Genomic DNA, 18,082 nt, shown 5'->3' with positions numbered 1-18,082 from the left:
TTTTGTATTTAATTGGGATGCAATTTCTGTGTTTCATCGTCAATAAGAAGGTCCAAGGGATACAGTAAACCTGAAGTGAAGCATCGGAATCTATAACTAGTGTCACAGGAATTGTTTAAACATAGTCAGTAAGAAGTGTCGGTCTTCATGTACATACGTCGGCATTGTGCCTTTGGTATTTAATTCCGATGCAATATCTGTGTTTCATCGTCAATAAGAAGGTCCAAGGGATACAGTAAACCTGGAGTGATGCATCGGAATCTATAACTAGTGTCACAGGAATGGTTCAAACTTAGACATTAGGAAGAGTCACTCCCCTTGTACTTAAGTCAGCATTGTGCTCTTGTATTTAATTCCGATGCGATTTCTGTGTTTCATCGTCAATAAGAAGGTCCAAGGGATACAGTACACCTGAAGTGAAGCATCAGAAAATATAACTAGTGCCACAGGAATGGTTCAAAACTTAGATAGTAGGATGAGTCGGTCTTCATGTACTTAAGTCGGCATTGTGCCTTTTGTATTTAATTCCGATGCAATTTCTGTGTTTCATCGTCAATAAGAAGGTCCAAGGGATACAGTAAACCTGGAGTGAAGCATCGGAATCTATAACCACTGTCACAGGAATGGTCAGTGGGAAGAGTCAGTCTTCTTGTCCTTAAGTCGGCATTGTGCCTTTTGTATTTAATTCCGATGCAATTTCTGTGTTTCTTCGTCAATAAGAAGGTCCAAGGGATACAGTAAACCTGAAGTGAAGCATCGGAATCTATAACTAGTGTCACAGGAATGGTCAGTAGGAAGAGTAAGTATTATTGTACTTAAGTCGCCATTGTGCCTTTTGTATTTAATTCCGATGCAATTTCTGTGCTTCATCGTCAATAAGAAGGTCCAAGGGATACAGTAAACCTGAAGTGAAGCATCGGAATCTATAACTAGTGTTACAGGAATGGTTCAAAACATAGTCAGTAAGAAGTGACGGTCTTCACGTACTTTTGTCGGCATTGTGCCTTTTGTATTTAATTCTGATGCCATTTCTGTGTTTCATCGTCAATATGTAGGTCCAAGGTATATAGTAAACCTGGAGTGAAGCATGGAAATCTATAACTAGTGTCACAGGAATGGGTCAAAACATAGTCAGTAAGAAGTGTCGGTCTTAATGTACTTAAGTCGGCATTGTGCCATTTGTATTTAATTCCGATGCAATTTCTGTGTTTCATCGTCAATAAGAAGGTCCAAGGGATACAGTAAACCTGGAGTGAAGCATCGGAATCTATAACTACTGTCACAGGAATGGTCAGTTGGAAGAGTCAGTCTTCTTGTCCTTAAGTCGGCATTGTGCCTTTTGTATTTAATTCCGATGCAATTTCTGTGTTTCATCGTCAATAAGAACGTCCAAGGGATACAGTCAACTTGAAGTGAAGCATGGGAATCTATAACTAGTGTTGCAGGAATGGTTCAAAACATAGTCAATAAGAAGTGTCGGTCTTCATGTACTTAAGTCGGCATTGTGCCTTTTGTATTTAATTCCGATGCAATTTCTGTGTTTCATCGTCAATAAGAAGGTCCAAGGGATACAGTAAACGTGAAGTGTTGCTTCGGAATCTATAACTAGTGTCACAGGAATGGTTCAAAACCATAGTCAGTAAGAAGTGTCGGTCTTCATGTACTTAAGTCGGCATTGTGCCTTTTGTACTTAATTCCGATGCAATTTATGTGTTTCATCGTCAATAAGAAAGTCCAAGGGATACAGTAAACCTGAAGTGAAGCATCGGAATCTATAACTAGTGTCACAGGAATGGTTCAAAACATAGTCAGTAAGAAGTGTCGGTCTTCATGTACATACGTCGGCATTGTGCCTTTTGTATCTAATTCCGATGCAATTTCTGTGTATCATCGTCAATAAGAAGGTCCAAGGGATACAGTAAACCTGAAGTGAAGCATCGGAATCTATAACTAGTGTCACAGGAATGGTCAGTAGGAAGAGTCAGTCTTCTTGTCCTTAAGACGGCATTGTGCCTTTTGTATTTAATTCCGATGCAATTTCTGTGTTTCATCGTCAATAAGAAGGTCCAAGGGATACAGTAAACCTGAAGTGAAGCATCGGAATCTGTAACTAGTGTCACAGGAATGGTCAGTACGAAGAGTCAGTCTTCTTGTACTTAAGTTGGCATTGTGCCATTAGTATTTAATTCCGATGCAATTTCTGTGTTTCAACGTCAATAAGAAGGTCCAAGGAATACAGTAAACCTGAAGTGAAGCATCGGAATCTATAACTAGTGTTACAGTAATGGTTCAAAGCATAGTCAGTAAGAAGTGTCGGTCTTCTAGTACTCAAGTCGGCATTGTGAATTTTGTATTTAATTCCGATGCCATTTTTGTGTTTCATCGTCAATAAGAAGGTCCAAGGGATACAGTAAACCTGGAGTGAAGCATGGAAATCTATAACTAGTGTCACAGGAATGGGTCAAAACATAGTAACTAAGAGGTGTCGGTCTTCATGTACTTAAGTCGGCATTGTGTCTTTTGTATTTAATTCCGATGCAATTTCTGTGTTTCATCCTCAATAAGTAGGTCCAAGGTATACAGTAAACCTGGAGTGAAGCATGGAAATCTATAACTAGTGTCACAGGAATGGGTTAAACGTAGTCAGTAAGAAGTGTCGGTCTTCATGTACTTATGTCGGCATTGTGCCTTTTGTATTTACTTCCGATGCAATTTCTGTGTTTCATCGTCAATAAGAAGGTCCAAGGGATACAGTAAACCTGAAATGAAGCATCGGAATCTATAACTAGTGTCAGAGGAATGGTTCAAAACTTAGACAGTAGGAAGAGTCAGTTCTCTTGTACTTAAGTCGGCATTGTGCCTTATGTATTAATTTCCGATGCAATTTATGTGTTTCATCGTCAATAAGAAGGTCCAAGGGATACAGTAAACCTGAAGTGAAGCATCGGAATCTATAACTAGTGTTACAGTAATGGTTCAAAACATAGTCAGTAAGAAGTGTCGTTCTTCATGTACTTAAGTCGGCATTGTGAATTTTGTATTTAATTCCGATGCCATTTCTGTGTTTCATCGTCAATAAGAAGGTCCAAGGGATACAGTAAACCTGGAGTGAAGCATGGAAATCTACAACTAGTGTCACAGGAAAGGGTCAAAACATAGTCAGTAAGAAGTGTCGGTCTTCATGTACTTAAGTCAGCATTGTGAAATTTGTATTTAATTCCGATGCCATTTCTGTGTTTCATCGTCAATAAGAAGGTCCAAGGGATACAGTAAACCTGGAGTGAAGCATGGAAATCTATAACTAGTGTCACAGGAATGGGTCAAAACATAGTCAGTAAGAAGTGTCGGTCTTCATGTACTTAAGTCGGCATTGTGTCTTTTGTATTTAATTCCCATGCAATTTCTGTGTTTCGTCGTCAATAAGAAGGTCCTAGGGATATAGTAAACCTGGTGTAAAAAATCCGAATCTATAACTAGTGTCACAGGAATGGTCAGTAGGAAGAGTCAGTCTTCTTGTACTTAAGTCGGCATTGTGCCTTTTGTATTTAAGTCCGATGCAATTTCTGTGTTTCATCGTCAATAAGAAGGTCCAAGGGATACAGTAAACCTTGAGTGAAACATCGGAATCTACAACTAGTGTCTCAGGAATGGTTCAAAACATAGTCAGTAAGAAGTGTCGGTCTTCATGTACTTAAGTGGGCATTGTGCCTTTTGTATTTAATTCCTAAGCAATTTCTGTGTTTCATTGTCAATAAGAAGGTCCAAGGAATACAGTAAACCTGAAGTGAAGCATCGGAATCTATAACTAGTGTTACAGGAATGGTTCAAAACATAGTCAGTAAGAAGTGACGGTCTCCACGTACTTAAGTCAGCATTGTGCCTTTTGTCTTTCATTCTGATGCCATTTCTGTGTTTCATCGTCAATATGTAGGTCCAAGGTATACAGTAAACCTGGAGTGAAGCATGGAAATCTATAACTAGTGTCACAGGAATGGTCAGTAGGAAGAGTCAGTCTTCTTGTCCTTAAGTCGGCATTGTGCCTTTTGTATTTAATTCCGATGCAATTTCTGTGTTTCATCGTCAATATGAAGGTCCAAGGGATACAGTAAACCTGAAGTGAAGCATTGGAATCTATAAGTAGTGTCACAGGAATGGTTCAAAACATAGTCAGTAGGAAGTGTCGGTCTTCATGTACTTAAGTCGGCATTGTGCCTTTTGTATTTAATTCCAATGCAATTTCTGTGTTACGTCGTCAATAAGAAAGTCCAAGGGATACAGTAAACCTAAGTTGAAGCTTCGGAATCTATAACTAGTGTCAGAGGAATGGTTCAAAACTTAGACAGTAGGAAGAGTCAGTCTTCTTGTACTTAAGTCGGCATTGAGCCTTTTGTATTTAATTCCGATGCAATTCCTGTGTGTCATTGACAATAAGAAGGTCCAAGGGATACAGTAAACCTGAAGTGAAGCATCGGTATCTATAACTAGTGTCACAGGAATGGTTCAAATCACAGTCAGTAAGAGGTGTCGGTCATCGTGTACGTAAGTCGGCATCGAGCCGTTTGTATTTAATTCCGATGCAATTTCTGTGTTTCATCGTCAATAAGAAGGACCAAGGGACACAGTAAACCTGAAGTGATGCATCGGAATCTATAACTAGTGTTACAGGAATGGTTCAAAACATAGTCAATAAGAAGTGTCGGTCTTCATGTACTTAAGTCGGCATCGTGCCTTTTGTATTTAATTCCGATGCAATTTCTGTGTTTCATTGTCAATAAGAAGGTCCAAGGGATACAGTAAACCTGAAGTGAAGCATCGGAATCTGTAACTAGTGTCTCAGGAATTGTCAGTAGGAAGATTCAGTCTTCTTGTACTTAAGTTGGTATTGTGCCTTTTGTGTGTAATTCCGATGCAATTTCTGTGTTTCATCGTCAATAAGAAGGTCCAAGGGATACAGTAAACCTGAAGTGAAGCGTCGGAATCCATTACTAGTGTCACAGGAATGGTTCAAACATAGTCAGTAGGAAGTGTCGGTCTACATGTACTTAAGTCGGCATTGTGCCTTTTGTATTTAATTCCGATGCAATTTTTGTGTTTCATCGTCAATAAGAAGGTCCAAGGGATACAGTAAACCTGAAGTGAAGCATCGGAATCTATAACAAGTGTTACAGGAATGGTTCAAAACATTGTCAGTACCGAGCGAGGTGGCGCAGTGGTTAGACACTGGACTCGCATTCGGGAGGACGACGGTTCAATCCCGCGTCCGGCCATCCTGATTTAAGTTTTCCGTGATTTCCCTAAATCACTCCAGGCAAATGCTGGGATGGTTCCTCTGAAAGGGCACGGCCGACTTCCTTCCCCATCCTTCCCTAATCCGATGAGACCGATGACCATGCTGTCTGGTCTCCTTCCCCAAACCAACCAACCATAGTCAGTAAGAAGTGTCGGTCTTCATGTATTTAAGTCGCCATTATGCCATTGGTATTTAATTCCGATGCAATTTCTGTGTTTCATCGTCAAAAACAAGGTCCAAGGGATACAGTAAACCTAAAGTGGAGCATCGGAATCCATAACTAGTGTCACAGGAATAGTTCAAAACTTAGACACTAGGAAGAGTCAGTCTTCTTGTACTTAAGTCGGCATTGAGCCTTTCGTATTTAATTCCGATGCAATTCCTGTGTGTCATTGACAATAGGAAGGTCCAAGGGATACAGTAAACCTGGAGTGAAGCATCGGAATCTATAACTAGTGTCACAGGAATAGTTCAAAACTTAGACAGTAGGAAGAGTCAGTCTTCTTGTACTTAAGTCGGCATTGTGCCTTTTGTATTTAATTCCGATGCAATTTCTGTGTTTCATCGATAATAAGAAAGTCCAAGGGATACAGTAAACCTGAAGTGAAGCACCGGAATCTATAACTAATGTCACAGGAATGGTTAAAACTTAGACAGTAGGAAGAGTCAGTCTTCTTGTACTGAAGTCGGCATTGTGTCTTTTGTATTTAATTCCGATGCAATTTCTCTTTTTAATCGTCAATAAAAAGGTGAGAGGGATACAGTAAACCTGATGTGAAGCATCGGAATCTGTAACTAGTGTCACAGGAATGGTTCAAACCTTAGACATTAGGAAGAGTCAGTCCTCTTGTACTTAAGTCGGCATTGTGCTTTTGTATTTAATTCCGATGCAATTTCTGTGTTTCATCGTCAATAAGAAGGTCCAAGGGATACAGTACACCTGAAGTGAAGCATCAGAAAATATAACTAGTGCCACAGGAATGGTTCAAAACTTAGATAGTAGGATGAGTCGGTCTTCATGTACTTAAGTCGGCATTGTGCCTTTTGTATTTAATTCCGATGCAATTTCTGTGTTTCATCGTCAATAAGAAGGTCCAAGGGATACAGTAAACCTGGAGTGAAGCATCGGAATCTATAACCACTGTCACAGGAATGGTCAGTGGGAAGAGTCAGTCTTCTTGTCCTTAAGTCGGCATTGTGCCTTTTGTATTTAATTCCGATGCAATTTCTGTGTTTCTTCGTCAATAAGAAGGTCCAAGGGATACAGTAAACCTGAAGTGAAGCATCGGAATCTATAACTAGTGTCACAGGAATGGTCAGTAGGAAGAGTAAGTATTATTGTACTTAAGTCGCCATTGTGCCTTTTGTATTTAATTCCGATGCAATTTCTGTGCTTCATCGTCAATAAGAAGGTCCAAGGGATACAGTAAACCTGAAGTGAAGCATCGGAATCTATAACTAGTGTTACAGGAATGGTTCAAAACATAGTCAGTAAGAAGTGACGGTCTTCACGTACTTTTGTCGGCATTGTGCCTTTTGTATTTAATTCTGATGCCATTTCTGTGTTTCATCGTCAATATGTAGGTCCAAGGTATATAGTAAACCTGGAGTGAAGCATGGAAATCTATAACTAGTGTCACAGGAATGGGTCAAAACATAGTCAGTAAGAAGTGTCGGTCTTAATGTACTTAAGTCGGCATTGTGCCATTTGTATTTAATTCCGATGCAATTTCTGTGTTTCATCGTCAATAAGAAGGTCCAAGGGATACAGTAAACCTGGAGTGAAGCATCGGAATCTATAACTACTGTCACAGGAATGGTCAGTTGGAAGAGTCAGTCTTCTTGTCCTTAAGTCGGCATTGTGCCTTTTGTATTTAATTCCGATGCAATTTCTGTGTTTCATCGTCAATAAGAACGTCCAAGGGATACAGTCAACTTGAAGTGAAGCATGGGAATCTATAACTAGTGTTGCAGGAATGGTTCAAAACATAGTCAATAAGAAGTGTCGGTCTTCATGTACTTAAGTCGGCATTGTGCCTTTTGTATTTAATTCCGATGCAATTTCTGTGTTTCATCGTCAATAAGAAGGTCCAAGGGATACAGTAAACGTGAAGTGTTGCTTCGGAATCTATAACTAGTGTCACAGGAATGGTTCAAAACCATAGTCAGTAAGAAGTGTCGGTCTTCATGTACTTAAGTCGGCATTGTGCCTTTTGTACTTAATTCCGATGCAATTTATGTGTTTCATCGTCAATAAGAAAGTCCAAGGGATACAGTAAACCTGAAGTGAAGCATCGGAATCTATAACTAGTGTCACAGGAATGGTTCAAAACATAGTCAGTAAGAAGTGTCGGTCTTCATGTACATACGTCGGCATTGTGCCTTTTGTATCTAATTCCGATGCAATTTCTGTGTATCATCGTCAATAAGAAGGTCCAAGGGATACAGTAAACCTGAAGTGAAGCATCGGAATCTATAACTAGTGTCACAGGAATGGTCAGTAGGAAGAGTCAGTCTTCTTGTCCTTAAGACGGCATTGTGCCTTTTGTATTTAATTCCGATGCAATTTCTGTGTTTCATCGTCAATAAGAAGGTCCAAGGGATACAGTAAACCTGAAGTGAAGCATCGGAATCTGTAACTAGTGTCACAGGAATGGTCAGTACGAAGAGTCAGTCTTCTTGTACTTAAGTTGGCATTGTGCCATTAGTATTTAATTCCGATGCAATTTCTGTGTTTCAACGTCAATAAGAAGGTCCAAGGAATACAGTAAACCTGAAGTGAAGCATCGGAATCTATAACTAGTGTTACAGTAATGGTTCAAAGCATAGTCAGTAAGAAGTGTCGGTCTTCTAGTACTCAAGTCGGCATTGTGAATTTTGTATTTAATTCCGATGCCATTTTTGTGTTTCATCGTCAATAAGAAGGTCCAAGGGATACAGTAAACCTGGAGTGAAGCATGGAAATCTATAACTAGTGTCACAGGAATGGGTCAAAACATAGTAACTAAGAGGTGTCGGTCTTCATGTACTTAAGTCGGCATTGTGTCTTTTGTATTTAATTCCGATGCAATTTCTGTGTTTCATCCTCAATAAGTAGGTCCAAGGTATACAGTAAACCTGGAGTGAAGCATGGAAATCTATAACTAGTGTCACAGGAATGGGTTAAACGTAGTCAGTAAGAAGTGTCGGTCTTCATGTACTTATGTCGGCATTGTGCCTTTTGTATTTACTTCCGATGCAATTTCTGTGTTTCATCGTCAATAAGAAGGTCCAAGGGATACAGTAAACCTGAAATGAAGCATCGGAATCTATAACTAGTGTCAGAGGAATGGTTCAAAACTTAGACAGTAGGAAGAGTCAGTTCTCTTGTACTTAAGTCGGCATTGTGCCTTATGTATTAATTTCCGATGCAATTTATGTGTTTCATCGTCAATAAGAAGGTCCAAGGGATACAGTAAACCTGAAGTGAAGCATCGGAATCTATAACTAGTGTTACAGTAATGGTTCAAAACATAGTCAGTAAGAAGTGTCGTTCTTCATGTACTTAAGTCGGCATTGTGAATTTTGTATTTAATTCCGATGCCATTTCTGTGTTTCATCGTCAATAAGAAGGTCCAAGGGATACAGTAAACCTGGAGTGAAGCATGGAAATCTACAACTAGTGTCACAGGAAAGGGTCAAAACATAGTCAGTAAGAAGTGTCGGTCTTCATGTACTTAAGTCAGCATTGTGAAATTTGTATTTAATTCCGATGCCATTTCTGTGTTTCATCGTCAATAAGAAGGTCCAAGGGATACAGTAAACCTGGAGTGAAGCATGGAAATCTATAACTAGTGTCACAGGAATGGGTCAAAACATAGTCAGTAAGAAGTGTCGGTCTTCATGTACTTAAGTCGGCATTGTGTCTTTTGTATTTAATTCCCATGCAATTTCTGTGTTTCGTCGTCAATAAGAAGGTCCTAGGGATATAGTAAACCTGGTGTAAAAAATCCGAATCTATAACTAGTGTCACAGGAATGGTCAGTAGGAAGAGTCAGTCTTCTTGTACTTAAGTCGGCATTGTGCCTTTTGTATTTAAGTCCGATGCAATTTCTGTGTTTCATCGTCAATAAGAAGGTCCAAGGGATACAGTAAACCTTGAGTGAAACATCGGAATCTACAACTAGTGTCTCAGGAATGGTTCAAAACATAGTCAGTAAGAAGTGTCGGTCTTCATGTACTTAAGTGGGCATTGTGCCTTTTGTATTTAATTCCTAAGCAATTTCTGTGTTTCATTGTCAATAAGAAGGTCCAAGGAATACAGTAAACCTGAAGTGAAGCATCGGAATCTATAACTAGTGTTACAGGAATGGTTCAAAACATAGTCAGTAAGAAGTGACGGTCTCCACGTACTTAAGTCAGCATTGTGCCTTTTGTCTTTCATTCTGATGCCATTTCTGTGTTTCATCGTCAATATGTAGGTCCAAGGTATACAGTAAACCTGGAGTGAAGCATGGAAATCTATAACTAGTGTCACAGGAATGGTCAGTAGGAAGAGTCAGTCTTCTTGTCCTTAAGTCGGCATTGTGCCTTTTGTATTTAATTCCGATGCAATTTCTGTGTTTCATCGTCAATATGAAGGTCCAAGGGATACAGTAAACCTGAAGTGAAGCATTGGAATCTATAAGTAGTGTCACAGGAATGGTTCAAAACATAGTCAGTAGGAAGTGTCGGTCTTCATGTACTTAAGTCGGCATTGTGCCTTTTGTATTTAATTCCAATGCAATTTCTGTGTTACGTCGTCAATAAGAAAGTCCAAGGGATACAGTAAACCTAAGTTGAAGCTTCGGAATCTATAACTAGTGTCAGAGGAATGGTTCAAAACTTAGACAGTAGGAAGAGTCAGTCTTCTTGTACTTAAGTCGGCATTGAGCCTTTTGTATTTAATTCCGATGCAATTCCTGTGTGTCATTGACAATAAGAAGGTCCAAGGGATACAGTAAACCTGAAGTGAAGCATCGGTATCTATAACTAGTGTCACAGGAATGGTTCAAATCACAGTCAGTAAGAGGTGTCGGTCATCGTGTACGTAAGTCGGCATCGAGCCGTTTGTATTTAATTCCGATGCAATTTCTGTGTTTCATCGTCAATAAGAAGGACCAAGGGACACAGTAAACCTGAAGTGATGCATCGGAATCTATAACTAGTGTTACAGGAATGGTTCAAAACATAGTCAATAAGAAGTGTCGGTCTTCATGTACTTAAGTCGGCATCGTGCCTTTTGTATTTAATTCCGATGCAATTTCTGTGTTTCATTGTCAATAAGAAGGTCCAAGGGATACAGTAAACCTGAAGTGAAGCATCGGAATCTGTAACTAGTGTCTCAGGAATTGTCAGTAGGAAGATTCAGTCTTCTTGTACTTAAGTTGGTATTGTGCCTTTTGTGTGTAATTCCGATGCAATTTCTGTGTTTCATCGTCAATAAGAAGGTCCAAGGGATACAGTAAACCTGAAGTGAAGCGTCGGAATCCATTACTAGTGTCACAGGAATGGTTCAAACATAGTCAGTAGGAAGTGTCGGTCTACATGTACTTAAGTCGGCATTGTGCCTTTTGTATTTAATTCCGATGCAATTTTTGTGTTTCATCGTCAATAAGAAGGTCCAAGGGATACAGTAAACCTGAAGTGAAGCATCGGAATCTATAACAAGTGTTACAGGAATGGTTCAAAACATTGTCAGTACCGAGCGAGGTGGCGCAGTGGTTAGACACTGGACTCGCATTCGGGAGGACGACGGTTCAATCCCGCGTCCGGCCATCCTGATTTAAGTTTTCCGTGATTTCCCTAAATCACTCCAGGCAAATGCTGGGATGGTTCCTCTGAAAGGGCACGGCCGACTTCCTTCCCCATCCTTCCCTAATCCGATGAGACCGATGACCATGCTGTCTGGTCTCCTTCCCCAAACCAACCAACCATAGTCAGTAAGAAGTGTCGGTCTTCATGTATTTAAGTCGCCATTATGCCATTGGTATTTAATTCCGATGCAATTTCTGTGTTTCATCGTCAAAAACAAGGTCCAAGGGATACAGTAAACCTAAAGTGGAGCATCGGAATCCATAACTAGTGTCACAGGAATAGTTCAAAACTTAGACACTAGGAAGAGTCAGTCTTCTTGTACTTAAGTCGGCATTGAGCCTTTCGTATTTAATTCCGATGCAATTCCTGTGTGTCATTGACAATAGGAAGGTCCAAGGGATACAGTAAACCTGGAGTGAAGCATCGGAATCTATAACTAGTGTCACAGGAATAGTTCAAAACTTAGACAGTAGGAAGAGTCAGTCTTCTTGTACTTAAGTCGGCATTGTGCCTTTTGTATTTAATTCCGATGCAATTTCTGTGTTTCATCGATAATAAGAAAGTCCAAGGGATACAGTAAACCTGAAGTGAAGCACCGGAATCTATAACTAATGTCACAGGAATGGTTAAAACTTAGACAGTAGGAAGAGTCAGTCTTCTTGTACTGAAGTCGGCATTGTGTCTTTTGTATTTAATTCCGATGCAATTTCTCTTTTTAATCGTCAATAAAAAGGTGAGAGGGATACAGTAAACCTGATGTGAAGCATCGGAATCTGTAACTAGTGTCACAGGAATGGTTCAAACCTTAGACATTAGGAAGAGTCAGTCCTCTTGTACTTAAGTCGGCATTGTGCTTTTGTATTTAATTCCGATGCAATTTCTGTGTTTCATCGTCAATAAGAAGGTCCAAGGGATACAGTAAACCTGGAGTGAAGCATCGGAATCTATAACTAGTGTCACAGGAATGGTTCACAACATAGACAGTAGGAAGAGTCAGTCTTCTCGTACTTAAGTCGGCATTGTGCCTTTTGTATTTAATTCCGATGCAATTTCTGTGTTTCATCGTCAATAAGAAGTTCCAAGGGATACAGTATACCTGGAGTGAAGCATCGGAATCTATAACTAGTGTCACAGGAATGGTTCAAAACGTATTCAGTAAGTAGTGTCGGTCTTCATGTACTTATGTCGGCATTGTGCCTTTTGTATTTAATTCCGATGCAATTTCTGTGTTTCATCGTCATTATGAAGGTCCAAGGGATACATGAACCCTGAAGTGAAGCATCGGAATCTATAACTAGTGTCACAGGAATGGTGAGTAGGAAGAGTCAGTCTTCTTGTCCTTAAGTCGGCATTGTGCCTTTTGTATTTAATTCCGATGCAAATTCTGTGTTTCATCGTCAATATGAAGGTCCAAGGGATACAGTAAACCTGAAGTGAAGCATTGGAATCTATAAGTAGTATCACAGGAATGGTTCAAAACATAGTCAGTAGGAAGTGTCGGTCATCATGTACTTAAGTCGGCATTGTGCCTTTTGTATTTAATTCCGATGCAATTTCTGTGTTACATCGTCAATAAGAAAGTCCAAGGGATACAGTAAACCTGAAGTGAAGCTTCGTAATCTATAACTAGTGTCAGAGGAATGGTTCAAAACTTAGACAGTAGGAAGAGTCAGTCTTCTTATACTTAAGCCGGCATTGTGCCTTTTGTTTTTAAGTCCGTTGCAATTTCTGTGTTTCATCGTCAATAAGAAGGTCCAAGGGATACAGTAAACCTGAAGTGAAGCATCGGAATCTATAACTAGTATCACAGGAATGATTCAAATCACAGTCAGTAAGAAGTGTCGGTCATCATGTACTTAAGTCGGCATCGAGCCTTTTGTATTTAATTCCGATGCAATTTCTGTGTTTCATCGTCAATAAGAAGGACCAAGGGACACAGTAAACCTGAAGTGATGCATCGGAATCTATAACTAGTGTTACAGGAATGGTTCAAAACATAGTCAATAAGAAGTGTCGGTCTTCATGTACTTAAGTCGGCATCATGCCTTTTGTATTTAATTCCGATGCAATTTCTGTGTTTCATTGTCAATAAGAAGGTCCAAGGGATACAGTAAACCTGAAGTGAAGCATCGGAATCTATAACTAGTGTCACAGGAATGGTTCAAAACTTAGACATTAGGAGGAGTCAGTCATCTTGTACATAAGTCAGCATGGTGCCTTTTGTATTTAATTCCGATGCAATCTCTGTGTTTCATGGCCAATAAGAAGGTCCGAGGGATACAATTAACCAGAAGTGAAGCATTTGAATCTATAACTAGTATCACAGGAATGGTTCAAAGCTTAGACAGTAGGAAGGGTCAGTCTTCTTGTACTTAAGTCGGCAGTGTGCATTTTGTATTTAATTCCGATACAATTTCTGTCCTTCATCGTCAATAAGAATGTCCAAGGGATACAGTAAACCTGGAGAGAAGCATCGGAATCTACAACTAGTGTCACAGGAATGGTTCAAAAGTTAGACAGTAGGAAGAGTCAGTCTTCTTGTACTTAAGTCGGCATTGTGCCTTTTGTATTTAATTCCGATGCAATTTCTGTGTTTCATCGTCAATAAGAAGGTCCAAGGGATACAGTAAACCTGAAGTGAAGCATCGGAATCTATAACTAATGTCACAGGAATGGTTCAAGGCATAGACAGTAAGAAGTGTCAGTTTTCCTATAATTAAGTCGGCATTGTGCCTTTTGTATTTAATTCCGATGCAATTTCTGTGTTTCATCGTCAATAAGAATGACAGAGGGATACAGTAAACCTGAAAAGAAGCATCGGAATCTATAACCAGTGTCACAGGAATGGTTCAAATCATAGACAGTAAGGAGAGTCAGTCCCCTTGTACCTAAGTCGGCATTGTGTTTTGTATTTAATTCCGATGCAATTTCTGTGTTTCATCGTCAATAAGGAGGTCCAAGGGATACAGTAAACCTGGAGTGAAGCATCGGAATCTATAACTAGTGTCACAGGAATGGTTCAAAGCTTAGACAGTAGGAAGAGTCGGTCTTCTTAAACTTACGTCGGCATTGTGCCTTTTGTATTTAATTCCGATTCAACTTCTGTGTTTCATCGTCAATAAGAAGGTCCAAGGGATACATTAAACCAGAAGTGAAGCATCGGAAACTATAACTAGTGTCACAGGAATGGTTCAAAACTCAGTAGGAAGAGTCAGTCTTCTTGTACTTAAGTCGGCATTGTGCCTTTTGTATTTAATTCCGATGCAATTTCTGCGTTTCATCGTCAATAAGAAGGTCCAAGGGATACAGTAAACCTGGAGTGAAGCATCGGAATCTATAACTAGTGTCACAGAAATGGTTCAAAATGTATTCAGTAAGTAGTGTCGGTCTTCATGTACTTAAGTCGGCATTGTGCCTTTTGTATTTAATTCCGATGCAATTTCTGTGTTTCATCGTCAATATGAAGGTCCAAGGGATACAGTAAACCTGAAGTGTAGCATTGGAATCTATAACTAGTGTCAGAGGAATGGTTCAAAACTTAGACAGTAGGAAGAGTCAGTCTTCTTATACTTAAGTCGGCATTGTGCCTTTTGTTTTTAAGTCCGTTGCAATTTCTGTGTTTCATCGTCAATAAGAAGGTCCAAGGGATACAGTAAACCTGAAGTGAAGCATCGGAATCTATAAGTAGTGTCACAGGAATGGTTCAAATCACAGTCAGTAAGAAGTGTCGGTCATCATGTACTTAAGTCGGCATCGAGCCTTTTGTATTTAATTCCGATGCAATTTCTGTGTTTCATCGTCAATAAGAAGGACCAAGGGACACAGTAAACCTGAAGTGAAGCATCGGAATCTATAACTAGTGTCACAGGAATGGTTCAAAACTTAGACATTAGGAGGTGTCAGTCTTCTTGTACATAAGTCAGCATGGTGCCTTTTGTATTTAATTCCGATGCAATCTCTGTGTTTCATCGCCAATAAGAAGGTCCATGGGATACAATTAACCAGAAGTGAAGCATTTGAATCTATAACTAGTATCACAGGAATGGTCCAAAGCTTAGACAGTAGGAAGGGTCAGTCTTCTTGTACTTAAGTCGGCATTGTGCCTTTTGTATTTAATTCCGATGCAATTTCTGTGTATCATCGTCAATAATAGGGTCCAAGGGATACAGTAAACCTGAAGTGAAGCTTCGGAATCTATAACTAGTGTCACAGGAATGGTTCAAAACTTAGACATTAGGAAGAGTCAGTCCCCTTGTACTTAAGTCGGCATTGTGCTTTTGTATTTTATTCCGATGCAATTGCTGTGTTTCATCGTCAATAAGAAGGTCCAAGGGATCCATTAAACCAGAAGTGAAGCATCGGAATCTATAACTAGTGTCACAGGAATGGTTCAAAGCTTAGACAGTAGGAAGAGTCGGTCTTCTTGTACTTACGTCGGCATTGTGCCTTTTGTATTTAATTCCGATGCAACTTCTGTGTTTCATCGTCAATAAGAAGGTCCTAGGGATACATTAAACCAGAAGTGAAGCATCGGAATCTATAACTAGTGTCACAGGAATGGCTCAAAACATAGTCAGTAAGAAGTGTCGGTCTTCATGTACTTAAGTCGGCATCGAGCCTTTTGTATTTAATTCCGATGCAATTTTTGTGTTTCATCGTCAATATGAAGGTCCATGGGATACAGTAAACCCAGAGTGATGCATCGGAATTGATAACTAGTGTCACAGGAATGGTTCAAAACTTAGACAGTAGAAAGAGTCAGTCTTCATATACATAAGTCGGCATTGTGCCTTTTGTATTTAATTCCGATGCAATTTCTGTGTATCATCGTCAATAAGAAGGTCGAAGGGATACAGTTAACCTGAAGTGAAGCATCTGAATCTATAACTAGTGTCACAGGAATGGTTCAAAACTTAGACAGTAGGAAGAGTCAGTCTTCTTGTACTTAAGTCGGCATTGTGCCTTTTGTATTTAATTCCGATGCAATTTCTGTGTTTCATCGTCAATAAGAAGGTCCAAGGGATACATTAAACCTGAAGTGAAGCTTCGGAATCTATATCTAGTGTCACAGGAATGGTTCAAAACTTAGACATTAGGAAGAGTCAGTCCCCTTGTACTTAATTCGGCATTGTGCATTTTGTATTTAATTCCGATGCAATTTCTGTGTTTCATCGTCAATAAGAAGTTCCAAGGGATACAGTAAACCCGAAGTGAAGCATCGGAATCTATATCTAGTGTCATAGGAATGGTTTAAAACTTAGACAGTAGGAAGAGTCAGTCTTCTTGTACTTAAGTCGGCATTGAGCCTTTTGTATTTAATTCCGATGCAATATCTGTGTTTCATCGTCAATAAGAAAGTCGCAGGGATACAGTAAACCTGAAGTGCAGCATCGGAATCTATAACTAGTGTCACAGGAATTGTTCAAAGCAGTCAGTAAGAAGAGTCAGTCTTCTTGTACTTAAGTCGGCATTGTGCTATTTGTATTCAATTCCGATGCAATTTCTGTGTTTCATCGTCAATAAGAAAGTCAGAGGGATACATTAAACTTGAAAAGAAGCATCAGAATCTATAACTAGTGTCACAGGAATGTTTCAAATCATAGACAGTAAGGAGAGTCAGACCCCTTGTACTTAAGTCGGCATTGTGCTTTTGTATTTAATCCCGATGCAATTTCTGTGTTTCATCGTCAGTAAGAAGGTCCAAGGGATACAGCAAACCTGGAGTGAAGCATCGGAATCTATAACTAGTGTCACAGGAATGGTTCAAAGCTTAGACAGTAGGAAGAGTCAGTCTTCTTGTACTTAAGTCGGTATTGTGCATTTTGTATTTAATTCCGATGCAATTTATGTGTTTCATCGTCAATAAGACGGTCCAAGGGATACAGTAAACCTGGAGTGAAGCATCGGAAACTATAACTAGTGTCACAGGAATGGTTCAAAACGTAGTCAGTAAGAAGTGTCGGTCTTCATGTACTTAAGTCGGCATTGTGCCTTTTGTATTTAATTCCGATGCAATTTCTGTGTTTCATCGTCAATAAGAAGGTCCAAGGGATACAGTAAACCTGAAGTGAAGAATCGGAATCTATAACTAGTGTCACAAGAATGGTTCAAAACATAGTCAGTAAGAAGTGTCGGTCTTCATGTACTTAAGTCTTCATTGTGCGTTTTGTATTTAATTCCGACGCAATTTCTGTGTTTCATCGTCAATAAGAAGGTCCAAGGAATACACTAAACATGAAGTGAAGCATCGGAATCTATAACTAGTGTCACAGGAATGGTCAGTAGGAAGAGTCAGTCTTCTTGTCCTTATGTCGGCATTGTGCCTTTTGTATTTAATTCCGATGCAATTTCTAGGTTTCATCGTCAATAAGAAGGTCCAAGGGATACAGTAAACCTGAAGTGAAGCATCGGAATCTATAACTAGTGTCACAGGAATGGTTCAAAACATAGTCAGTAGGAAGTGTCAGTCTTCATGTACTTAAGTCGGCATTGTGCCTTTTGTATTTACTTCCGATGCAATTTCTGTGTATCATCGTCAATAAGATGGTCCAAGGGATACAGTAAACCTGAAGTGAAGCATCGGAATCTATAACTAGTGTCAGAGGAATGGTTCAAAACTTTGACAGTAGGAAGTGTCAGTCTTCTTGTACTTAAGTCGGCATTGTGCCTTTTGTATTTAATTCCGATGCAATTTCTGTGTTTCATCGTCAATAAGAAGGTCCAAGGGAGACAGTAAACCTGGAGTGAAGCATCGGAATATATAACTAGTGTCAGTGGAATGGTTCAAATCTTAGATGGTAGGAAAAGTCAGTCTTCTTGTACTTAAGTCGGAATTGTGCCTTTTGTATTTAATTCCTATGGAATTTCTGTGTTTCATCGTCAATAACAAGGTCCAAGTGATACAGTAAACCTGGTGTGAAGAATCGGAATCTATAACTAGTGTCACAGGAATGGTCA

The sequence above is a fragment of the Schistocerca americana genome, chromosome 3, assembly GCF_021461395.2.
Source record: "Schistocerca americana isolate TAMUIC-IGC-003095 chromosome 3, iqSchAmer2.1, whole genome shotgun sequence".
Taxonomy (NCBI): domain Eukaryota; kingdom Metazoa; phylum Arthropoda; class Insecta; order Orthoptera; family Acrididae; genus Schistocerca; species Schistocerca americana.
Note: the sequence above shows the minus strand (reverse complement) of the source record.